Genomic DNA, 26930 nt, shown 5'->3' with positions numbered 1-26930 from the left:
ATAATAGTAGCTTGTATATAAAGGAAGGACCAGATAATAAGATTGTCTTGGCAGAAATATTTGTAGATGATACTATTTTCACAGGGCATGATGATCTTTGCAAAGAATTTTCAGAACAAATGAACAAGGAATTTGAAATGTCTATGTTTGGTGAAATAAAATTCTTTTTTGGTCTTCAAATTCAACAAAATAAGAATGGCATCTACATCACTCAATCAAAATACATCAAGGAGATATTGAAAAAGTTTGGTATGGAGGACTGTAAACCTGTTGGAACTCCTATGTGTACCTGATGGAAACTTACCAAAGATGATGAATCCAAAGAGGTAGATCAAACATTGTATAGATCTATGATTGTAAAATTGCAATATGTAGTTCATACCAGGCCAGATATTGCCCTTGCAGTTGGTATTGTTGCAAGATTTTCAGCAAAGCCAAGAGCAACTCACCTGATGCCAATCAAAAGAATAATGTGATATTTGAAAGGAACTGAAGATTATGGCTTATGGTACAAATTTGGAGGTAATTTGGATTTGAAAGTGTTTACTGATGCTAATTGGGCAGGAAACCTTGATGACAGAAAAAGCACAAGTGGAGGAGCATTCTTTCTTGGAAAAATATTGGTTTCTTGGAAAAGCAAAAAGCAGAATTGTACCTCCCAATCTACAGCAGAGGCAGAGTATGTTACTGCAGCAGTAAACTGTTCAAATATTATTTGGTTTAAGCAGTTATTGCAAGGAATGAAGATGGAGATCAAAGAACTAGTTGTCATGTTCTGTGACAATACTAGTGCAATCAACATACCTAAGAATCCAGTGATGCATTCCAAGACCAAGCATATTGCAATAAAATATCATTTTGTCAGAGAATTGGTGCAAGACAAGGAGATCAGATTAGAATATGTCCATACAAAGGAACAAATTGCTGACATATTCACAAAGCCTTTACCTAAAGATGCATTTTTGTATCTCAGAGGTAAGTTAGGGGTCATTCCCCTATTTGAAGTCCACTAAAATGAGTTCTAGTGATGCATCAACTTATACAAGATTGAAGATCTATCTGTTGATGCAGTTTAATCAGAAATCATTGCATATGAATCAGTACTAAAGGTACATTACAATTCACTTAACTTCTGTTGTCTTTGGCATGTGTTGTCAAAGAGGGAGAGATTTACTATCATATCCTTATGAAATTTGTGAGATTTGAAAAGTTTGCCATGAAGTCCCTTAACAAAGGGAGATTATTGAAAGAGGGAGAAGTCTGTTATCTTGTTGGACTTGTTTTCAAAATTTCATTCTATTATGACATGTTGTGTTGCCATCAATGCGAAAGAGGGAGATTGTTGGATAATGTTGTCCTTGATGTCACACAAATGTCATATCAGTCATTAGTCTCAAGTTCATCGAGCTCAGACAGTCTGCAATGCAATCTACAGTGCCAACCGAGCTCACTTGGTCATTAAAGGAATCATGGAGAAGAAAGTGTTCACCGAGCTCACTCGGTCATCAAAGAAATCATGAAGAAGTCAGTATTAACTGAGCTTCACTCAGTCTCCAAAGCATAGTTTCCACTGAGCTCACTCGGTCATCAAAGAAATCATGAAGAAGTCAGTATTAACCAAGCTTCACTCGGTCTCCAAAGGATAGTTTCCACCGAGCTCACTCGGTTATCTCAGGAAACTCAATACTTACCGAGTTCTCCCAGTGATTGAAGGATTGTCACGAAGTTTTCTGTATTAACCGAGCTCAGTCGGTTAACATAGGAATTATTTTTTGAACAAATTTTACCGTGAAGGGTCGGCCAGTATAGGGATTTGCAAATTAATTACTTTTAGCCGACTGTTGTAATTGTTTGTTTAGTCAGTAATTCAAGCCGACTAAGATAATCTGAAAGGTATATATGGCCATTCAAGTTATAAATTAAAGTGTGTGAGATTGTGAAAAAGAAGCTATGAATGTGAATTTTAGTCTGAAATGATAAGGTGAATGTTGAGCAAATTCTAATGAAGGATCAGATGTGTTGAAGGAGCTGTAAAGTTGCATTTGATCAATGAGGATCCAGCTAAGCATAACAAAGATCTGTAATCAACAAAGATAAGTTGTACTTTATATCAGGTCACTTCATTGTTGCTTTCTAACCATTGTAACAGTGAATTCAAAATCTCTTAACAGAGTTGGTTTAACAGCCATTCAATAAATCCTCTAACAAGGTGACAGTTCAGTTGAATTGTTCTAAAGACCTCTAGCAAGGCCACTCCTAACAGATGATTAAATCCTTTAACAAGGTCACACCTAACAGTGTGTTTTTGTAATCTTTAACAGGGTTGACTCCTAACAGGGCTCACTTCAGAAGAGTGAAAAACAGTGTCTAGTTACATTGGTGGTTTTCCCCATATTGGGTTTCCACGTTAAAACTGGTGTCTCTTATGTTCTTAATTGCTGAATTACTTTGTGCATGATAACATATCAGTTCTTAATATTCATCATTTACTGCTTTATCAAGTTTCAACATTTTATATTAATCAGATCAAGGGTATATTCAGACATCTTAGGGAATATGGAAAGTTTTGTAGTAACTGATTCACCCCCTCCCCCTCTCAATTACTCTATTCTCATTTTCAACAAGATGATCAATGTTAGAAGTAGAATATAAGGATCATAGACACATTAAATACTTATTAAATAAGAACACTCTTCTATTCTTCCATAAATCAAAATAACACAGAGAGTTCTCAATAGAGAAAGACACAAAGGTTGCCTATTCAATGCATAATAGTCATACTAGAGGGAAGAAACAAAGGATCCAAAGAGAAATACTAAATATTAGTACTTAGGAAATGACAACTTTTATTCAAGAATACTTGGAAGAAGTTCAAATTAAAATTATAAAAGAGATGGAAAACTAGGTGTTGGTAAATAACCCGAGTACCAAAAAATTGAATGGTCTCTAGAAGGAAGATACAATAGAAGAAATTTAGAAGAACACATTAAGTCAAAAATTTTGAGGAGATTGTTAAGATTTTGAAAGAATGACTTTTCAAGATATAATGAATAAAGGAAAAATGTACTTTATGTTGGAATACTTTAGAATAACTAGGGGGGGGGGAGGATGAATCAATTATCTAAGGTCCAGATGTATAAATAAAACTTTTCACAACTTAGTGATCCCATAAAATATTCATACCCATGCATGCGCCCATAAGATTATACAGTCACTAAAACTTGTATTTTACTGTCAAATCAACTTACAAGATTGCAAAGGATGAAACATAATAGATCCATCAATGCACTTGACACAATGATTTACATGGAAACTCAACTTGGGAAAAACCACTAGTAACATGCTACTCCTTTTCACTCTTCTAAAGTGATGCCCTGTGAAAGGCCAACCCTATTAAAGGTTACAATACACACTGTTAAATGTGACCTAGTTAAGTGATTTCAATCACCTTGTTCAAAGTGAGTCTTGTTAGAGGACTTTAGGCCACTCACTTGGAATGCCACCTAGTTAATGGATTTACAAATAAATCTTGGGTCAACCTTACTCCAAAGGATTTACCCTAGATTGATATAATTGTTTGAGAGGAATAGTAGAGCTTTGATTTGATACAACTTCTTTTGCAGATTATAGATCTTTGTTCAGTCATCAATTTTGCTTGGCCTTCATACTTTACAGCTCTGACATCTTCTTCACCTTTCAAGCATTCATCTCCTTAAGCCTTCTTGCTTAACATGCCATTGTAGACTCTCCTCTTAGGTCACTAGATGAAGGAAAACTAGTAAGTCCTTCTCTTCCTTAGGTTCTTGCACATGACAACTTTGTTTCATGACTAGACATTCCTATAAATAGGAAATTTAGATATTTTTCACTCATTTTCCATCGTCAAAATTAGGGTTCATATGGATTAGGTAGGATATAATGTATCTATTATATATCTTGTATTTCCTCTATAAACTTCTCCTAGAATCTATTTGAATTCACCTAAAAATGGTTTACATCAATTTCTATGCCACCAGGTCATCAACCTTATCTTCCTCCTGGTTCACAAGTTTTAAGAAAACAAACTTGTCGACTTAGATTTAGTGAATCTTCGATCTTTAACATAATGCAACAGCTTGGCATTATTTGTAAAGCCCTGCCAAGGGATCCAAAAGAATTAACCTAAATTTTTATTAAGTTTTCCAAACATATTTTTTTAAAGAAAGAATAACATACACATCAACAATAAATTAGTGGAAGCAATAAAATACAATCATACATAAGCGAACATAACAAATTACATTCCTTAAGGATCCCAAGACATTGAGTCACATTTAAATTTAATTAATACTAAGTCTAACAAATACCATTGCCACATGAAAGAATAAATAAAAGTCCAAAGTCCATTTAAATAATATACATTTCTTTTGAATTCCACTTGGCAATCAAATTCAAAATGCTCAATCATCCACTATACATGTAACAGGGTATGAAAGGCTAAAAGAATATACATTTATAAAACTAGATTACATCATCCTTTTTGGATCCATGCTACAAAGTACAATATAGTACATGAAACCATCCACCACAAAGATATAACTATCCATCATAAAGATATAATGCACAAAGATAGAATGAAATGAAATGCAGACAAGAAACTCCAGCCACAACATCAATAGATGGATCTCAATGGTAAGAATAATAAAGCACTACTACCCAACCTCATGGAACCCAAAAAGGTTCACTTCCACTACACTCAAGAGATAGTCTCAAGTCCCAAATAGGATAACAAACTCAAAATTCAAAAACAAACATCTAGGTTCAAGGAATCACCTGAAAGAAAACTATCTCAAAGGGTACCAAGACACAAGTATCAACTAATACCAGAGGCAATATAGACACATAGGAAATCTACTATGCAAGTGTGCAAGTTTCATCACACAAACCAACTCTAGGGTTACTTGACTAGTCTTTTAATCCTCTGACCCCCTAGTGACTCTATGTGGCACTAGTATCCTTTTGTATTGACGAGGCATACTAACAAGTCAACTCTAAGGTTACCTAGCTAGTCTTTTAATCTTTCGGCCCCTTAGTGATTTTCTGTGGTACCAATATCTTGTTAATTCATTTTAAACCCATTTAATGAAATGTTGTCACTTATTAAATAACCTACAATGGGTTACCCTGATAGCCACCTTGGGCCCCGACCTCCATTGCAAGCCACTTCCCAAAATTATAGATCGATAACCTACCTAGGCTCATAAAAGTATAAATCAAAGAATCAAAAATTAAAGAATCATAATATTTCACCTCAGTCCTATACAAGTGACTAAAAAGGATAAAAAGATAATTCACAATAACCCATCAGTTCTTTACAAGCAATTGGAAAGCATCCCAAAAATATTGATCGAAGACTCGAAAAGGTTAAGTCAAACATGTCATAACATGACATCACCAAGAACAAATAATACAAACACCTCAATCCTACACAAGTGACTGTAAAGCAATCCAAAAACAACTGATTGAAGACTCAAAGGTTATATCGACCATTCACCTCAGTTTCACACAAGAACACTAGAAAATAATAACAATCAATCGATTAACACACATCATAGAGCATACTAGACACATTACCATGGTTAAGTATAACAGATCATATACAAACATCATCATGACATCACAAAACAAACCCCCAAGCCTTTGGTAAACATCCTGATTGGCCAAAGTTAAGACAAATCCAAAAACCCCAACACTAGTAAATTATATGTCACATCAATTGCATACAAAAGTGAATTTCATAATTCATTAGGTTTTGAAAACCCTAAAGTTCAATATTTACTAAAGGTTTTTAGATTAAGTCATAAACAATTCTATAATGGAAATCAATTTTCTCAAACAAGAGTTTCAACCTAGAGAAATTCTAAAAATAGAAACACAATAGACATGAAGAAGATATGGATTCAAAGAATGAGCAACTACTGCACAAACCCACAAGATCCTATCTGGATCTTATGCTAAAACAATGAACACACAAACATGCAAGAATCTTCCTTTTTCTTCAAAAACCCTCTTTTAAAAAATTGGCTCCTCTAAACCTATGTATCTAGAAATGAGCTCTAATTTCTTTAATAAAGAGTTTTTCCCCCAAATCAATGCTTTGATCATGAAATCATGTGAAAAATTTTTGTCTTTAATTACTATATTTTAATTTTCATACGAACACTTTATGCAATTTAATTAAAATAAACTTTATTAAATTAAAGCTTTCTCTCCCTTGTTAAATCATGCGACGTTTTTTAGGCAAAAGCCTACAAGACAATGGTAAATTGTGAGCCTCTTATCGAAGAGGTCTTGGGTTCGAATCTACTCGTGATCATGCTTAATAAATAATAATAATTAATTACAACATATAATAATTAATCTTGGCTTCAGCCTCTTACCAATCAAAAGAAAATAAAAATCCTACAACATTTCAAATATAATATTTATTAATTTAACTAACAATATTATTTAGAGTTGATTAATTAAAATAAAACTTGTAAATAAATTATTATTAAATTAAATAAATTTAAATGTGCCTAAATTAGAACTTTAATCAAATCTTTTAAATTTAATTCTTTCATGCACATTTATGGAACTTTTTAATTAAAATATTCCTTTATATTTTATTTTCCTCCACTTATTAATTAGTGTAAGCATTATTTAAAGTATAATTTATTATTTAAATTAATAAGAATAATTAAAGTTCATTAGTTAAATGCAACTCTAATTTAATAATTATTAATTAAATAATTATAATTAAACAATATTAAATCTTTAATCTTTTCATATTTTAATTCTTTTTTTATCCAACTTCTTAAATTAGACTTTTAAAATAATTATTTTAAATTGAAGTGGTTATTTAATTAATTTATAATTAATTAAATAACATTATATTCTAATCTTTCTTTAATCAATTTTCTAAATTTAGACCTCTAATTTTGACTTCTAAATTTAGACATTTTATCTAAAGCAAAAATTTAATTAGTTTTTAATAAATCAAATATTCACATATTTTAATATTTCCTTTTTAATGATCAAGGAGGTCTCGGGTTCAAATCTACTTGAGAATAATAATATAAGAAAATTTCATGGTGAAGGCACAAGTAAGAGCAGGTACTAGTTTAAGAACAAAGGCAAGGGTAGGTGCTGGAGCTAGAGTAGAGGTATGAGCAGTTGCAGATGCTGGCATGAATATAGGGCAAGGTGCGTAGGAAGATTCACTAGCTAATGTGCAGATAGGTCTCCATTTAGGGATTAATATTCAAAATCAACCTAGGGTTTTCAAAAAACAACAATCATATCTTGATGCCCCTTCCAGTATTTTTTCTTCAATTCCTATAGTGCAATGGACTACGAAGGATCATGATAAATTGTAATTCCAATTCTTCCATTTTCAAGAAGCTCACTTCTACTCAGGAAAAAATCAATATTTCAAGGGAAAGTGGTGGTCCAGCCAGCTAAACCCTTTCTTGTTAATCCTCAGTTTCATGATACCCATCAATAGGAGTCTAGGGAGAAATCGTGATATGGGTATGATTTGACCTTTGAAAAAGAAGAGTCTTCAAAGCAAGCTTCAAAACCACTTTAACAACATGTGCCATAGGACTGGAGTAAATTCAAGTTTACAGTGAATAGGGATCAATCAAACCCAAGCCGAAAGAATGGATGGCAAACCAAACAACCAGTTTTTGATATCTATCAAGGGTTTTCTCTAGGTCCCCCATACCAAACTCAGTTGGCCATAAATCAGGTTAAGGAGACAGTCTAAGAGACAACAACTATACCTACAGATGTGTCTCATATTTCTCATGATGAACCAAATGGTATAGAAGGTTCTAAATCAGTCCCTATTATCAGGGTTTCTAAAAATGCTTAGGAACCTCCTAGGGCCCTCTTCAAACCAACAAAAAATACCAAGTTTGTAGAAACAAGCAAGTGGTTCATCCCAATTCAAATGAGACTCATGCTCAGCCTACAGATAGGGTGAAAATTAAACTACCAAGTCATATGCTGCAAAGTTCTATTTTGCATTAATTGGTAAGTTTTCCTCTAATTCTCTGCTCTTTTCTTCTGTTAAAGATTAGGCCCATTCATCTTGGTTAGAGTTAAGGGATATTTTCTATATCAATTCAGATTTAAAATGTTTTGTAGCCATTTTTTACTCAAAAGAAACTAGAGACCTAGTGCATAAGCAAAAAGGATGGTTTTGCTATGGGTCTAGGTTATTTACTATGATGTGGGTCCCTAATTTTAATCCTCAATCTCTTAAAATTCCTTTTATGCCACACTAGATATCCTTCCCCTCTTTACCTTTAGAGTATAGGGATCCTAAAATTATTGAAATATTTGTAAACAAGTTGGGAATCTTCCTCAAACATGATCTTGTCCCTTATGATCAACCGCATTTGGATGTGAGAGTATGTTTGTTGTTAGATATGCGACAACCTCTTCCCTCTCACTTGGTTATAAATTCTTAATGGGGTTTATGGGATCAGTCAGTTTCAATTCAAAATGAGCAAATAGTTTGTAGTGCCTCTCCCATTTGACTTTTGTTAGTCATCCTAATGGATGCAACCTTGCTGATCTTTAATTGTGATGGGATCATGATTGTGACCCTGAGTGGTCTACACCATTGAGGTGTTTAGATATATGTTTCTGTATCAGTTGCTTTGATTATGCTTTTGATTGATCTTTGAGATTATGATGTGATTTTTGGTTCACTGAGGTTTGTGCCAGTGGTTATCAGGATCGATGTGGTATCATGATTTTGTTTCATGATTACCTTGAGATGTGTGCAAAGATTGCACTATGTACTATTACCATGCTACACTAGACTAGGTTCCTGTAGCAGTGGTTAGTCATGTTTATGACTGTGTTTGCTTATGTGTTTTAGGTGCCTTTTTAATGCAGAGTAATCAATATTTATTAAATACATTAATGATTAGAAATGGATTGTTCACGGGGGATTGTTTGGTTATGTGTTGCGGACATTTACCTTGTTATATTTTTTATTAGAGAGATATTTGTTACTCATGTTATGTTTACATTTGAGAGGACCTGAAGGTCAAATGTTACACTTTGATTCCAGTATCATGGATTTTAGACTACTATGTTGTTTAGTTAATCATATTGCATGATGATGCCATTTTGAGATGATAGTGTGTTTTATGATGATATTTGGTTATCTGGTATTTGGACATACCTCTGATTTTGTTATGTGATGGAATTAATGCTATGGTTGTTTACTTCATTCCTGCGTTGTTATGCTTTATGCGAATGTGAGTGATGTAAATAGATTATTTTAATATAATTAAATAAATGGTTAAATTAGGTGATTTAACGTATTATTGCTTCGGCTATGTTATTATATGCAATTGCACTTGATCATGTTGTTTAGTGTGCAGGATTTATATCCCTGGCAGTGGCACATGGAGTTAGTGATTCAACCTTTCATATTTTACCAATGTCGTCTTGGTCAACGTATCCTTAATTAAAGTGTTTAAATTAAACCTTTCGGTGATTATTAAATCTGAACTCATTTGCATTATGTGATTAGACTAGTAAGTTTGTCTGTGCATTTAGAGGTTCGCATTGTCACAAAAGTCATTAAGGAAATTCTATGTTTTTGGATTTTTAGGTTTTTAATTATTTTATTTTAATTTCTGGTAGCTTTTCCATAGATGAATTCCTATTTATAGGAATAGCCTATTTTCGTTTGGGTCGATTCGAGGTTTAACTAGGTTGGTTGGTTAATTGTCGTAATCGATTATTCACTTGAAAAGTGAATAAGTATCCAAAGAGGAATTTAATTCCTCACTTCTCACTTTCAAATTGGAAAGTTGGAGAGTAAAACCCAAAATCCTCTTCATGAGGATTTACTATTTTGTTCGTTGTGGGAGCTATGGGCATGGGATCGTTGTGAGGTTTGGCTCATTGGATCCAGCTCGGGGAAACCTTAGATTGCCGCAATTTTCAGCTACCTTTGCGGGATATTTATTTTATGGTTCAGATTCTCGTTTTTCCCTTTTGGCTATGAGGTAGGGCTTTCCTGTTTTATTATTTCTGCTTCGTTTCTGCTTCTATTTTTGGTAGCCATTTGTTTGGAGGTTGAGAACTAGTGTTCCCATCCATTTTTGTATGCTAGCTCTACCCGGTTGGGTGGGTATGAACATTTTCCTATTTTTTGGGATGAGGGTTTGGGATTTTACGCTATTATGCTAGCTATTTTTGCATACAGTGTCTGATTCCATTTTTTTTTTACTTTTGGGGTTTTTGAACCCAAAGGTCAAATGGGTTTTAATTTTGGAATTTTTTTAAAATTTGGGGTTTTTACCTCGTTTTGTGTGTCAGCCTATTTTCTCAAGTTTTCTTGGCACAATGTGGGTCGTGGACTTGGATGATCTATTTGGATATAAGTCAAACCACTTATGCACTTTTATGTTGCATTGGGATGCGCATTGCATCCGTACTCTCGACATTGTGTTTGGTTGAGTGATTTTATACCTGTTGTTATTGTTTCTTTTAGACCTTTGCTTTTGTTTTGTGAATGGTAGGATTCGTGTACAATCCAAACTCTCAGATTGAGGCCAATTGAGTCAGCTCATGATGTTTGGTCTCATTACATCATTAGGATTTGTGTAGAATCCAAACTCTCGAATTGAGGCTGGTTGAGTGATTTCATGATGTATGGTTTTATTGGCTTTGAGATTCATGTAGAATCTGTCCTTCCCATGTTGCTTTCAGTTGGGTGTTTTCTTTGCATTGTGTTCTCATTCCTGTCCTTGTGTTATGATCTTCATGATGGTGGTGTGCCACACATGAGTAAGTCTGTGTACATTTGTTGAGTGACTTACGAGGCTCAATCTTCCATGGTACTTCCAAAAGTTATGATCATTGGGGTTGGGGTGGGAGTATACATGTCCATGGGCACTTGTCGTAGGATGAGCATGGGCAGGGCAGGGTAGCATATGGAGGGGCTTCTACCTCGTAGCCTGGTGACCTTAGTCCCATAGGGTTGGCAGACGATAGGAAGTTTTAAATAAGTGATAACTAAACAAAATGTGTGACTGGTAATAAAACTTAAGATAATAAAATGGTACTTTTGTGTATTGGCCTTCTGTTGAGGGAGTTGAGCTACACAATGTATTGGGCTTCCGTTGAGGGAGTTGAGCTACACAGATCCGAGCTTGGGCTTTTGGATGCCAAGTGACTCTCCATGATGTTAGTCCCTACATAGTAGCCTATTGAGTGTCTGACCAGGACCTTTACTCCTTGCATTGTCTTAGGTTCTTGGTTCAACCATCATACTATCTGGCGTGAGTGTTAGCCTTGGATGTTGTGCTTTATGTGTGTTTGTGGTTTAATCTTTATCTCCATCAGCATGGTGGGTGTGGACCTACAAGTTCCACGTGGTTGGGAGGCATAGCTACCTTCACCACTGCTACGGATTGGTGTATAGAGATGATCTTTTGTCCTAGTGCGACCGTTGTTGGATGTCTTCAGTAGGTACTTCAGGTTCTTGAGTATGCTTTCTTGTGATTTATGCTTTCATTGGGATGCTTGTATATCATGTTTAGATGATGTTAGTTTATTTGATGCATTCCCTTATCATGATGTTTAGCATATGATTAGATGATGTTATTTGATTTAGTAATATATTTGTTGCTTACTGCTATTTAGCATGTGATAGGAGATGTTATCTACTATAGGATTATCTTATGCATTTTCACTAGCATGTTAGATTTTCTTATGCTGATATTGTGCATGTTTTTAGTAGTGATGTCCCTATTACAATAGTACCGACGATCTGGTCGGTAGCTTGGGATGTTACGTGCAAGGGATGGCTAGGACCCACGATGGTCTTATGATGCTATTGACGATTGGGAGGAATCGCGCACTTATTTGGTTGTTTAGTTCTGAAATGTATTTTTTGTTCATTGCAATTTTTGTTTCAGTATGCTCTTTGCTGTTATGGTTTAGATGGATAGATATTCCTCTTTCCTTTCTGTTGCTACTGTTGAGTGTTCATTCCTCATTTCGCATAGATCCAGTACTCCCAGGTGTGGACGTTCTTTGCTCTATTTTGGTATTTTGTGCTTCTGGAAGTGTTTTCGTGTTTTTTGAGTGACATTTGTTTAGTATGGTGTGACATTAAAAATGTATCGCACGTCCATGCAAACTATGGCATAGATACTATAAAGTATCACACGACTTCTTGAGAAATGTCCTACGACACTAGAATAGTGTCAGACGCCTTCTTGAGAAATGTCACACGAGACTATGAAGTGTCGCATGCCTTCTTGAGAAATGTCATATGACACTGGAAGAGTGTCACATGCCTTAAGGAGAAGTGTCGCCCTCCCTTAGTAAAAAGTGTCGCACAATTTTTTGTAAAAACCTATGTGGGCGGATAGCGGGCACTTTTCATCATGATTCAAACTTTTTGAGAGTTGTTTTGGATACCCTTTTGGGCTTTCCTCAACCCTATGTTGTTGCATTTTGAATTCTGGTGGTTTCCCTTCAAATGCAATTTTCCATGTTCTGTTGTTGTCCTTTGGGGTTTAAAATATATTGTTTAAGTATAAGTTGATGTATATTTAATTTCTTATACTTAAGATATATTTTAAATATGTGACAAATCTTTTGAGATAGGTTTCAAACCTCTTGGAGATAAGTTATGGATTCTAGGAAATTTCAGGGCTTCAGAAATCCAAACTTAGCCAATTTTTAGGGCTTTAGGATTTCAGGCTTAGCCAAAATTCAGGTTTCTGCATTTTACCCTAGCTTGGTTTTTTGTTGATGAGTGATTGTTTCTTGTGCCTTCATCATCTATGTTGTCGTTGTTTTCTTTGTTTAGGTGTGTCAGTTTGGTAGTGGTGTTCGGAGATTCGTTGGTTGCTAGGATTGTGGCGAAGTCTTCTATTGCGATCATTGTGATCCCTGTATGATGTTGTCATGTGCATTCATACTTGTAAAAAAAAAATTCTTGGCTTGTATTTCATCCTTGATTCTAGGGATCTCTAGGCAGGGCATTACATCTGGTATCAGAGCCAAGTTCAAACATTGGGATCTCTGTGTTTATGTTGCCCATGTAGTTGTTGCTGCATTGGTTGAGTGCGAGTGTCTTGGTGAGAACTCGTGATCTTTGTTGCTTTGGTATCTACTTGTGATGGATTTTCTTGTCCAGTAGATGTGACTAGAGTAGTGTGTGGAGAAGGAAGTGAGTCTTCCTATCTTTATAGGTGGAATCAATGTGCCTTGTTGGTTGGTTGCTTGTGTGACCCTTTTTGGATGGAGCCACTGATTGGTTTCCATGTGCTGGCTTTGAGTGCCTCTTTTTTTTCTCCTTGTGGAGTAGGTGCATTGTTTCCCTATTTTCTCCTAATTTCAAGTAAATAGATGAATCTTATTTGTGATTCTTTATTTTGTTGTTATAATAATGAAATGGTTCTTTTCATTGAAAATGAGTGTTTATTTTGAATAACTACAAAGAAATAGGTTTCATTATATCCTTGGGTTAATGAATTAAGTCTCCAATCTGATTGCTTCTTAAGCTTATGGAAATTTGTATTAATTGGATGAATATCTAAATGTTGCATTGCATGGAAAGTATTGTTGTCTACATATGCATGAGGTTATTGATGGTATACTGCTTGACGTGCATGAGTGTGTTCTCTAACATTGCTAGGAGGATGTATTCCTTAGCATTGTGTGGTGATTTATCCCTCTTGTATGACTGTACTTAGTCATCAACTATAATGTGATTTGTTTGATGCCTTATTTTATTTGGTTAGAGGTACTTTCCTTATGTTGGTTGACTAGCATTAGTTTTTAGTTTCTTGCTCTCTTGGAGTAGTCATCAAATTTTATGTATCACTCTCTTTGTGATAGTTGTCACATTTGACTTATTGTTGAAATGAGATCTTTTTGGTACTTATTGCTAGAATTGATAATTCCCCCATTTGGGCTTCTTGATTATGTTTCATGATGACTATTCTAGATGTGTTTTATTGTTGCCTAGTTGTGTGTTGTGACTCTATCATGTTCATCTCGAAGCTCTGGTAGTTCGTTCAAGGGATAATATCATGGAGAACATGCTAGTGTGTCTTTGTTAGATTTAAAGTTGTGATTGTAATTGAATGGTTTAAAAAATGAGTAAATGTAGTGTAATCTTAAAGAAATTGAAAGGTATGTACTTGTTTTATGGTCACTCTTGGATCCTTGCTTGAAAATCTTTCAGTTCTTTGTGCATTAGTGCTTATATTATGTTTAATTAATGAAATTATGAAAGAAGAGTAATGATGGTTTCAATGTGTGGATTACCTTTCATTCCATGTCTTATGTTGTTCTGGGCATGTGTGTTCTTGAGTGGTTTTGGACATTTTGTCTGTCGCTTGTCTTGGTGGAAAAGACTATTGTTTTTTGCCTTTGTGGTTTTGTCTTGAGTGTTGAATCAATCATAGGTCTTAGGTTTCTCTTAGCTTCTTCATTTTGTAGTCCTTGCTGATATCTTTTTTATGCTTTTCAAATGGATTCAATCCAAGTCCGGATGTGAAGCTATGGCTTCTGGAGTTGCTAATTGTTGTTCTGAGTATCTTTTCGAGTAGAGGCCAATTCAATCATGACATATCATATTTATGTCCATTGGAGAAGTTTAACTCTTCATGTTATTCATAATAGAAGAGTTATCTTGTCTTCATAATCTACTAGGTACTTGTTGGAGTTCGTGCTAAGGTTTGTGTGTTTCCTGTAGCATTGAACCACCCTTGTGAGGTGTAGTGTGGTTTGTGAGCGTTTCTTATTTGAGAATGGTTTTGCCTTGTCATTTGGGAGGGACTCAGTTCTTTGATGAGTCTAGATTCTCCTTTTTGGACGTTGTCTTAGGTGCATCTCTGTATCCCTTTCTCTCTTATGAGAGTAGGCTAGTGTGGTTATGCCACTAGCTCAGTTAGTGATTTTAGGTGAGTATGTTGATGGTTGGTGAAATTGTGAGTTTCCTAACGCATCATGGACTAGTTAGTGTAGAGGTTGAGAGAAAGACTCCCTCTAAGTCCTAATACTCTGTAGTATCCTTCTCCCTAAACTTATATCTTCATGTGGATTGTCTTAGTCAAATTTTCTCATTAACCATTGACTTGAGGCTAGAGATTGAGTTTAGCAGTAGTTTGGGTGTAGTTTTCCTAGCATGGTGCTAGAGGGACATGATATCATTGGACACATGTTACCATCTCATGGGTTGGTATGTAGATATTTCATGATTGTGTCCATTGACGAAAGTCTTTGAACCTTGTGAGAAGGTGATATCTTGTCTAATTGGGTTGTGCTACCCTAGTTCCCAGTGATAGTTGAGCTTTTGTACCTTGGAGAGGTGTTGTGCTCCTATTCTTGGTGGTAAGTAGTCTTTTCGAGTGTGTCCTTTTGTTGGTAAACTTTCATCCTCTTTTTTCTAAGGGTAAGTTTACGTGGATTCCAGAATGATCATGTGTGACATGATAGTATTCTTGGGAATTTTGGGATGGTTTTTCCCCATGATTCCAACTTTTGTTGGAAGTGCTTAGTGTTTTGACCTAGAATTTTTGTCATGTGGTAGGTGCATGTTTTGTTGGGCACCTATTGACAAGGTAGAGTGGCTTGTTCCTTACCTTGTATTGTTGAATTTATGGCTAGATGGGTTTTTCCTAGCGCATAGAAGGTTCCTTGTTGGAGGACCTTGTGTCTGTGTGACACCCATTCTCTTGTGGTTAACCTATTTGGGGTTAACGTGGTGGTTTGAGAATGTGGGAGTGATTTGGTTTGACTTGTGGAGATTTTCTTGAGTCATTCCTATTGCTCGCTTTGGATTTTGGTTCTTGTGTGTTTTGGTTTCTATTTTTGGATTGCAAGCTTCCAAGAGTAAGCCTAGTCTTTGGGGAGGATGATGTAGTGCCTCTCCCATTTGACTTTTGTTAGTCATCCTGATGGATGCAACCTTGCTGATCTTTTTTTGTGATGGGATCATGATTGTGACCCTGAGTGGTCTACATTGTTGAGGTGTTTGGATATATGTTTTTGTATCAGTTGCTTTGATTATGCTTTTGACTGATCTTTGAGATTATGATGTGATTTTGTTTTCACCGAGGTTTGTGCCAATGGTTACCAGGATTGATGTGGTATCATGAGGTTGTTTCGTCATTACCTTGAGATGTGTGCAGAGATTGCACTGTGTACTATTACCATGCTACACTGGACTAGGTTCCTGTAGTAGTGGTTAGTCATGTTTATGACTATGTTTGCTTGTGTGTTTTAAGTGCCTTTTTAATGCAGAGTAATCAATCTTTATTAAATGCATTAATGATTAGAAATGGATTGTTCATGTGGGATTATTTGGTTATGTGTTGCGGACATTTACTTTGTTATATTTCTGATTAGAGAGATATTTGTTACTCATGTTATGTTTACATTTGAGAGGACCTGAAGGTTAGATGTTACACTTTGATTCCAGTATCATGGATTTTAGTCTACTATGTTGTTCAATTAATCATATTGCATGATGATGCCATTTTGAGATGACAGTGTGTTTTACGATGAAATCTGGTTATCTGGTATTTGGACATACCTCTAATTTTGTTATGTGATGGAATTAATGCTATGGTTGTTTACTTCATTCCTACATTGTTATGCTTTATGCGAACGTGAGTGATGTAAATAGATTATTTTAATATAATTAAATAAATGGTTAAATTAGGTAATTTAACGTATTATTGCTTCGGCTATGTTATTATATGCAATTGCACTTGATCATGTTGTTTAGTGTGCAAAATTTATATCCCTGGCAATGGCACATGGAGTTAGTGATTCAACCTTTCATATTTTACCAATGTCATCCTAGTATGGTCGACGTATCCTTAATTAAAGTGTTTAGATTAAACCTTTCGATGATTATTAAATTCGAATTCATTTGCATTATGTGATTAGACTAGTAAGCATGTCTGTGCATTTAGAGGTTCGCATTGTCGCGGAAGTCATTAAGAAAATTCTATGTTTTTGGGTTTTCAGGTTTTTAATTATTTTATTTTAATTTCTAGCAGCTTTGCCATAGAGGAATTCCTATTTATAGGAATAGCCTATTTTCATTTGGGTCGATTCGGGGTTTAACTAGGTTGGCTGGTAAATTGCCCTAATCAATTATTCACTCAAAAAGTGAATAAGTATGCAAAGAGGAATTTAATTCCTCACTTCTCACTTTCAAATTGGAAAGTTGGAGAGTAAAACCCAAAATTCTCTTCATGAGGATTTACTATTTTGTTCATTGTGGGAGCTATGGGTGTGGGATCATCACGAGGTTGGGCTCATTGGATCCAGCTCGGGGAAACCTTGGATTGCCGTGATTTTCAGCTACTTTTGCAAAATATTTATTTTATGGTTCAAATTTTCGTTTTGCCCTTTTGGCTGTGAGGTAGGGCTTTCTTGTTTTATTGTTTTTGCTTCGTTTCTGCTTCTATTTTTGGTAGCCATTTGTTTGAAGGCTAAGAACTAGTGTTCCCCTCCATTTCTCTATGCTAGTTCTACCCGGTTGGGCAGGTATGAACATTTTCCTATTTTTTGGGATGAGGGTTTGGGATTTTACGTCGTTATGCTATCGATTTTTGCATACAGTGTCCGATTCCATTTATTTTTGGAATTTTTGGGCTTTTGAACCAAAAGGTCAAATGGGTTTTAATTTTGAATTTTAAAAAAAATTTAAGATTTTTACCTCATTTTGCGTGCCACCCTATTTTCTTAGTTTTTTTGGCACAATGTGGGTTGTGGACTTGGATGATCCATTTGGATATCAGTCAAACCACTTCTACACTTTTATGTTGCATTGGGATGCGTGTTGCATCCGTACTCCTGACATTGTGTTCGGTTGAGTGATTTTATACCTGTTGTTATTATTTCTTTTGGACCTTTTCTTTTGTTTCATAAATGCTAGGATTCATGTAGAATCCAAACTCTTGGATTGAGGCTGGTTGAGTGAGTTCATGATATTTAGTCTCGTTACATCATTAAGATTCGTGTAGAATCCAAACTCTCAGATTGAGGTCGGTGTAGTGATTTCATGATGTATGGTTTTATTGGCTTTGGGATTCATGTAGAATCCGTCCTTCCTATGTTGCTTTCAGTTGGGTGTTTTCTTTGCATTGTGTTCTCATTCTTGTCCTTGTGTTATGATCTTCGTGATGGTGGTGCGCCACACACGAGTATGTCTGCGTACATTTATCGAGTGACTTGCATAGCTTGATATTCCATGGTACTTCTAAAAGTTATGATCATTGGGGTTGGGATGGGATTATGCATGCCCACGGGCACTTGTCGTAGGATGAGCATGGGCAGGGTAGGGTAGCATATGGAGGAGGCTTCTACCTCGCAGCCTGGTGACCTTAGTCCCATAGGGTTGGTGGAGGATAGGAAGTTTTAAATAAGTGATAACTAAACAATATGTGTGACTGGTAATAAAACTAAAGATAATAAAATGGTACTTTTGTGTATTGGCCTTCTACTGAGGGAGTTGAGCTACACGGTGTATTGGCCTTCCGTTGAGGGAGTTGAGCTACATAGATTTGAGCTTGGGCTTTTGGATGCCAAGCGACTCTCTATGATGTTAGTCCCTTAGTAGCCTATTGAGTGTCACCAGGACCTTTACTCCTTGCATTGTCTTAGGTTCTTGGTTCAGCCATCATACTATCTAGCGTGAGTGTTAGCCTTGGATGTTGTAATTTATGTGTGTTTGTGGTTGGATCTTTATCTCCATCAGCATGACAGGTGTGGACCTATGGGTTCCATGTGGTCGGGAGGTGTAGCTACCTTCACCACTGCTAGGGATCGGTGTACAGAGATGATCTTTTGTCCTAGTGCAACCGTCGCTGGATGTCTTCACTTGGTACTTCGGGTTTTGGAGTATGCTTTCTTTTGATTTATGCTTTCATTGGGATACTTGTATATCATGTTTAGATGATGTTAGTTTATTTGATGCATTTCCTTATCATGATGTTTAGCATATGATTAGATGATTTTATTTGATTTAGTAATATATCAGTTGCTTACTGTTGTTTAGCATGTGATAGGAGATGTTATCTACTGTAGGATTATCTTATGCATTTTCACTAGCATGTTAGATTTTCTTATGTTGATATTATGCATGTTTTTAGTAGTGACATCCCTATTACAACAGTACCAACGATTTGGTCAGTGGCTTGGGATGTTACGCGCGGGGGATGGCTAGGACCCACGATGGTCTTATGACGCTATTAACAGTTGGGAGGAATCATGCACTTATTTGGGTGTTTAGTTTTGAAATGTATTTTTTGTTCGTTGCAATGTTTTTTTTAGTATGCTCTTTGCTATTATGGTTTAGATGGATAGATGTTCCTCTTTCCTTTCTATTGCTGCTCTCGAGTGTTCATTCCTCATGATTCCAACTTTTGTTGGAAGTGCTTAGTGTTTTGAACTAGATTTTTGGTCATATGGTAGGTACATGCTTTGTTGGGCACCTATTGACAAGGTAGAGTGGCTTGTTCCTTACCTTGTATTGTTGACTTTATGGCTAGATGGGTTTTTCCTAGCACATAGAAGGTTCCTTGTTGGAGGACCTTATGTCTATGTGACACCCATTCTCTTGTGGTTAACCAATTTGGGGGTTAACATGGTGGTTTGAGAATGTGGGAGTGATTTGGTTTGACTTGTGGAGAGTTTCTTGAGTCATTCCTATTGCTCACTTTGGATTTTGGTTCTTGTGTGTTTTGGTTTCTATTCTTGGATTGCAGGCTTCCAGGAGTAAGCCTAGTCTTTGGGGGGGATGATGTAGTGCCTCTCCCATTTGACTTTTGTTAGTCATCCTAATGGATGCAACCTTGCTGATCTTTTGTTGTGATGGGATCATGATTGTTACCCTGAGTGGTCTACACCATTGAGTTGTTTGGATATATGTTTCTATATCAGTTGTTAAAGATTATGAATGATCTTTGAGATTATGATGTGTTTTTTGGTTCACTGAGGTTTGTGCCAGTAGTTACTAGGATCGATGTGGTATCATGAGGTTGTTTCATGATTACCTTGAGATGTGTGCAAAGATTGCACTATGTAGTATTACCATGCTACACTGGACTAGGTTCCTGTAGTAGTTGTTAGTCATGTTTATGACTATGTTTGCTTATGTGTTTTAAGTGCCTTTTTAATTTAGAGTAATCAATCTTTATTAAATGCATTAATGATTAGAAATGGATTGTTCATGTGGGATTATTTGGTTATGTGCTGTGGACATTTACCTTGTTATATTTCTGATTAGAGAGATATTTGTTACTCATGTTATATTTATATTTGAGAGGACCTGAAGGTCAGATGTTACACTTTGATTCCAGTATCATGGATTTTAGACTACTATGTTGTTTAGTTAATCATATTGCATGATGATGCCATTTTGAGATGACGGTGTGTTTTATGATGATATCTGGTTATCTGGTATTTGGACATACCTCTGATTTTGTTATGTGATGAAATTAATGCTATGGTTGTTTACTTCATTCCTGCATTGTTATGCTTTATGCGAACGTGAGTGATGTAAATAGATTATTTTAATATAATTAAATAAATGGTTAAATTAGGTGATTTAACATATTATTGCTTCGGCTATGTTATTATATGCAATTGCACTTGATCGTGTTGTTTAGTGTGCAGGATTTATATCCCTGGCAGTGGCACATGGAGTTAGTGATTCAACCTTTCATATTTTACCAATGTCATCCTGGTATGGTCAACGTATCCTTAATTAAAGTGTTTAAATTAAACTTTTCGGTGATTATTAAATCGGAACTCATTTGCATTATGTGATTACACCAGTAAGCATGTCTGTGCATTTAGAGGTTCGTATTGTCATGAAAGTCATTAAGGAAATTCTATGTTTTTGGGTTTTCAAGTTTTTAATTATTTTATTTTAATTTTTGGCAACTTTGTGATAGATGAATTTCTATTTATAGGAATAACCTATTTTTGTTTAGGTCGATTCGAGGTTTAACTAGGTTGGCTGGTTAATTTCCCTGATCGATTATTCACTCGAAAAGTGAATAAGTATCCAAAGAGGAATTTAATTCCTCACTTCTCACTTTCAAATTGGAAAGTTGGAGAGTAAAACCCAAAATCCTCTTCATGAGGATTTACTATTTTGTTCATTGTGGGAGCTATGGGTGTGGGATCGTCGCGAGGTTGGGCTCGTTAGATCCAGCTTTGGGAAACCTTGGATTGCTGCAATTGTCAACTACTTCTGTGAGATATTTATTTTATGGTTCAGATTCCCGTTTTGCCCTTTTGGCTATGAGGTTGGGCTTTCTTGTTATATTCTTTCTGCTCCATTTCTGCTTCGATTTTTGGTAGTCATTTGTTTGGAGGCTGAGAACTAGTGTTCCCCTTCGTTTTTGTATGCTAGTTCTACCTGGTTGGGTGGGTATGATCATTTTCCTATTTTTTGGGATGAGGGTTTGGGATTTTACACCGTTATGCTAGCCATTTTTGAATATGGTGTCAGATTCCATTTATTTTTGGATTTTTGGAGTTTTTGAACCCAAAGGTCAAATGGGTTTTAATTTTGGAATTTTTTTAAAATTTGAGGTTTTTACGTCATTTTGCATGCTGCTCTATTTTCTCGAGTTTTCTTGGCACAATGTGGGTCGTGGACTTGGATGATCCATTTGGATATCAGTAAAACCACTTCTGCCCTTTTATGTTTCATTGGGATGCGTGTTACATCCATACTTTTGACATTGTGTTTGGTTGAGTGATTTTATACTTGTTGTTATTGTTTCTTTTGGACCTTTGCTTTTGTTTTGTGAATGCTAGGATTCGTGTAGAATCCAAACTCTCAGATTGAGGTCGGTTGAGTGAGTTCATGTTGTTTGGTCTTGTTACATCATTGGGATTCGTGTAGAATCCAAACTCTTAGATTGAGGCTGGTTGAGTGATTTCATGATGTATGGTTTTATTTACTTTGGGATTCATGTAGAATCCATCCTTTCCATGTTCCTTTCAGTTGGGTGTTTTCTTTGCATTGTGTTCTCATTCTTGTCCTTGTGTTATGATCTTCATGATTGTGGTGCGCCACACACCAGTATGTCTGCGTACATTTGTCAAGTAACTTGCGAGGCTCGATCTTCCATGGTACTTTTTAAAGTTATGATCATTGGTGTTGGGATGGGAGTATGCATGCCCACGGGCACTTGTCGTAGGATGAGCATGGGTAGGGTAGGGTAATATATGGAGGAGGCTTCTACCTCGCAGCCTGGTGAGCTTAGTCCCACAGGGTTGGTGGAGGATAGGAAGTTTTAAATAAGTGATAACTAAACAAAATGTGTGACTGGTAATAAAACTTAAGATAATAAAATGGTACTTTTGTGTATTGGCCTTTCATTGAGGGAGTTAAGCTACACGGTGTATTGGCCTTCCATTGAGGGAGTTGAGCTACATAGATCTGAGCTTGGGCTTTTGGATGCTAAGAGACTCTCCATGATGTTAGTCCCTACATAGTAGCCTATTGAGTGTTTGACCAGGACCTTTACTCCTTGCATTGTCTTAGGTTCTTGGTTCAGTCATCATATTGTCTGGCGTAAGTGTTAGCCTTGGATGTTGTGCTTTATGTGTGTTTGTGGTTGGATCTTTATCTCCATCAGCATGGTAGGTGTGGACCTATGGGTTCTACGTGGTCGGGAGGTGTAGCTACCTTCACCATTGCTAGGAATTGGTGTATAGAGATGATCTTTTGTCCTAGTGCAACCATTGTTGGATGTCTTCACTTGGTACTTCAGGTTTCAGAGTATGTTTTCTTGTGATTTATGCTTTCATTGGGATGCTTGTATATCATGTTTAAATGATGTTAGTTTATTTGATGCATTCCCTTATCATGATGTTTAGCATATGATTAGATGATGTTATTTGATTTAGTAATATATCTATTGCTTACTGCTATTTAGCATGTGATAGGAGATGTTATCTACTGTAGGATTATCTTATTCATTTTCACTAGCATGTTAGATTTTATTATGCTGATATTGTGCATGTTTTTAGTAGTGACATCCCTATTATGATAGTATCGATGATCTGGTCGGTGGCTTGGGATGTTATGTGCGGGGAATGGCTAGGACCCACGATGGTCTTATGATGCTATTAACAATTGGGAGGAACCATGCACTTATTTGGTTGTTTAGTTCTGAAATGTATTTTTTGTTCATTGAAATGTTTGTTTGAGTATGCTCTTTGTTGTCATGGTTTAGATGGATGGATGTTCCTCTTTCCTTTCTGTTTCTACTCTCGAGTGTTCATTCCTCATTTTGCATGGATCCAGTACTCCCTAGTGTGGAGGTTCTTTGCTCTATTTTGATCTTTTGTGCTTCTGGAAGTGTTTTCATGTTTTTTGGGCAACATTTGTTCAGCATGGTGTGACATTAAAAATGCATCACATGCCCATGCAAATTGTGTCGTACGATACTGTAAAGTATCGCACGCCTTCTTGAGAAATGTCGTACGACACTGGAAAAGTGTCGCAGGCCTTCTTGAGAAATGTCACATAAGACTGTGAAGTGTCGCACGCCTTCTTGAGAAATGTTGTATGACACTGGAAGAGTATCACACACCTTAAGGAGAAGTGTCGCCCTCCCTTAGTAAGAAGTGTCACACGGTTTTTTGTAAAAACCTGTGCAGGCAGACAACAGGCACTTTTTTTTTTATCCAAACTTTTTGAGAGTTGTTTTGGATACCCTTTTTGGCATTCTTCGACCCTGTGTTGTTGCATTTTGAATTCTGGTGGTTTTTATTCAAATGCAGTTTTTTGTGTTCTGTTGTTGTCCTTCAGGGTTTAAAATATATCATTTAAGTATAATTTGACATATATCAGTTGACGTATATTTAATTTCTTATACTTAAGATATATTTTAATATATGCGACAAATATTTTGAGATAGGTTTCAGACCTCTCATAGATAAGTTATGGGTTCTAGGAAATTTCAGGGCTTCAGAAATCCAGACTTAGCCAATTTTCAGGGTTTCAGGATTTCAAGCTAAGCCAAATTTCAGGTTTTTGCATTTTACCCTAGCTTGGTGTTTTGTTGATGAGTGGTTGTTTCTTGTGCCCTCATCATGTGCATTATCGTTGTTGGCTTTGTGTGGGTGTGTCAGTTTGGTAGTGGCATTTGAAGATTCGTTGGTTGCTGGGATTGTGGCAAAGTCTTCTGTTGTGATCGTTGTGATCCCTGTATGATGTTTTCATGTGCATTCATACTTGTAAAAAAAAAATTCTTGGCTTGTATTTCATCCTTGTTTCCAAGGATCTCCGGGTGGGGCATTACATAGTTCATAAGTATCAAGATAGATTGGGTCATTTTAATACTCGTTGCCAATATTCTATTCAGGACATATGAGAAGTTTGTCCAAATTATAATACAGATCCTAAGTTATGTGCTCATAAAGTACATTCAAAATCATTACATAGTATGGACAACACGGTTTCTTCTCAATTTATTCCTTCAGTTAAAAATTAGGATATGGTGTCTCCCACAATAGCTAAATTTTCTATGTTTTTATAGTTGGTCCTACCTTTTACCCAAGGTTTCCTAGCTAAGTTGAAGATCTCTCATGATCTCCCATCAGTCAAATCTTCTATGCATAATTTCTTAGATTTGGATGGTTTGGAGTAGTCACATTCAGATTTTCCATTAGTTTGTTACAAAATAAGTAATGTTTTTTCTAAAAGCCAATGTGCTAATTGGAGAGCTCTTCAAATTGGAGATCAAATTGTTTCTACAATTTCTAACAATATAATATTTGGTATAGTAGAGGAAGAAGGATTCCATATAGAAAATTAGGAAAATAGGGATCTTGATATGTTGCTCAAAGAATTTCAATACTAGAATAGTCAAATTGCCCCAAAGAAAGCTTTTAGTTGTAAGACTGTACAAGTTGTAGAAACTTCATATCAAGCAGAGAATAAGGATTTGTTCCTAGAATCATGCATTGATGAGGATCCATTAGATGTTGACATGAGAATTTTTTACCAAGTGGTAGTTGATTCAAATTTTTAACTTGAAGAGACAATTTGGAGGGAACATGAGACTAGCAAGGATCGACTTGAGTCTCCATCTCAGAATATCCCAAATAGTATGGAGGATTGTATTTTCCAACAAGTGGATAATAAGTCAAATTTCCAACTTAGAGAGATAACTTTGAAGGATTTTGAGGGCTGTAAGGATTAGTCTAAATTTGGTCTTCAAAATAATAGTTTTGATCCTCATCAAACTTTCTCAATTGTTCAGTCTCCCTCTCTTCAAATTTTGACTTCCAAGACACCCAAACCAAGAGGGCATCCTAAGTGATCCAAAACCAGAAATGAGATTGCCTGAAGCATTCAAACCACACTAAATGACAAATTTGTAGTAAACAAGATAGTGATGAGGAGAACAAATTGTTCTCCTTGTTAGTAATGAAAATTATCTCATTGAAACAGAGGCATAAATGCCTCTAACAAGAGAAGTAGGATTCATCAATTTATTGAATCCACAAAAGTTGATATTGTGTTGCTACAAGAAGAAAAACTATCACAAGATACATTTCAAAAAATTGTGGCCAAATGGCCAAGGTGGTCCTCAGTACATTCTCCTAGTATTGGAGTTTTTGGTGCTCTTGTTGTTTTATGAAATCCATTAACAATTTAGGGTCACCTTATTCAACAAGAAAATTGGCAAATGTTGTAGGTGTTAGATTTCAATGTTTTTTTTACCTTGATTAATTTTTATGGTCCTACTTCTACTCAAGACAAGCTAAAACTCTGGGATAAACTAGCAATGTTAACTCAACTTCAAAACTCTCATCTTGTTATTCTTGGGGATGATTTCAATGCGATCTTGAATCAAAATGAGAAAGTTGGTAGCATTTTCCCACCCATTAAAACCATTCAATATTTTGCTCAATTTGTTGAGAATATTGATTTAATGGATATTCAACCTTCTAATGGAAATTTTACATGGAAAAATAGGAGATTTGGTTTTGCACAAATTGTAGTTAGATTGGATAGATTCCTTACCTCTCATGAATGGAAATTAGGTAACTTTTTTTTTCACTCAGAGATATTGTCTTCATTAGAATCTGATCACTTTCCAATTTCCATAAACATTGATCAATCAACATCTGTAGATCATACTCAACATAAGTCATCTTTCAAATTTGAAAGCATGTGGTTGCACCATCCACACTTTCTTCCACTTTTAAAACAAAGGTGTATTAGTGCTCCTTTTATTCTGGGGTCTAAAATGCATCAATTTGCCAATAAATTGAAGCATGTCAAAGAGCAGATCAAAATTTGGAACCAACAAGTTTTTAAGAATGTTTTCAAGTAGAAAGAGGTTGTTAAAAAGCAGTTGGAGGAAATTTTTTTCTCCATAATTTAGTTTGTGATGGATAGTGACACTTACAATAAGCAAAAAGAGCTTCAGAATGAATGGGAGGAATTATGTAATAGGGAGGAAGAATATTGGAGATAAAAGTCTATGGAAATTTGGTTACAACAAGGAGACAAAAACAAAAAACAAAAATCATGCTTCTACCCAATAGAAATGGGCTGCTAAGTCAATCTTTCAAATTATGGATTCAAATTTGGGCAACACTTTAACCAATGCTCAAGAAATTAGAGATGAAAGTGTCAAATTTTTCAAGAATCTTCTTGCACTAGTAGATCATCCATTGCCATTTCCTTCACGAGTTGAGGATTTCATTTAGCATATCCCTACAATGGTGTCTCCCATGGAGAATTCTAAGCTCTTGACCCCTTTTACCATTCAAGAAGTTTGAGAAGTAGTCTTCTCCTTCCCTCCAGACAAAGTTCCTAGGTCAAATGGTTTTATTGCACTATTCTTTCAAAG

Source organism: Cupressus sempervirens, chromosome 1, assembly GCF_028749045.1.
Source record: "Cupressus sempervirens isolate cs-2001-9-10 chromosome 1, ASM2874904v1, whole genome shotgun sequence".
NCBI lineage: Eukaryota > Viridiplantae > Streptophyta > Pinopsida > Cupressales > Cupressaceae > Cupressus > Cupressus sempervirens.
The sequence above is the reverse complement of the archived record's forward strand: the minus strand, read 5'-3'. Positions refer to the sequence as shown.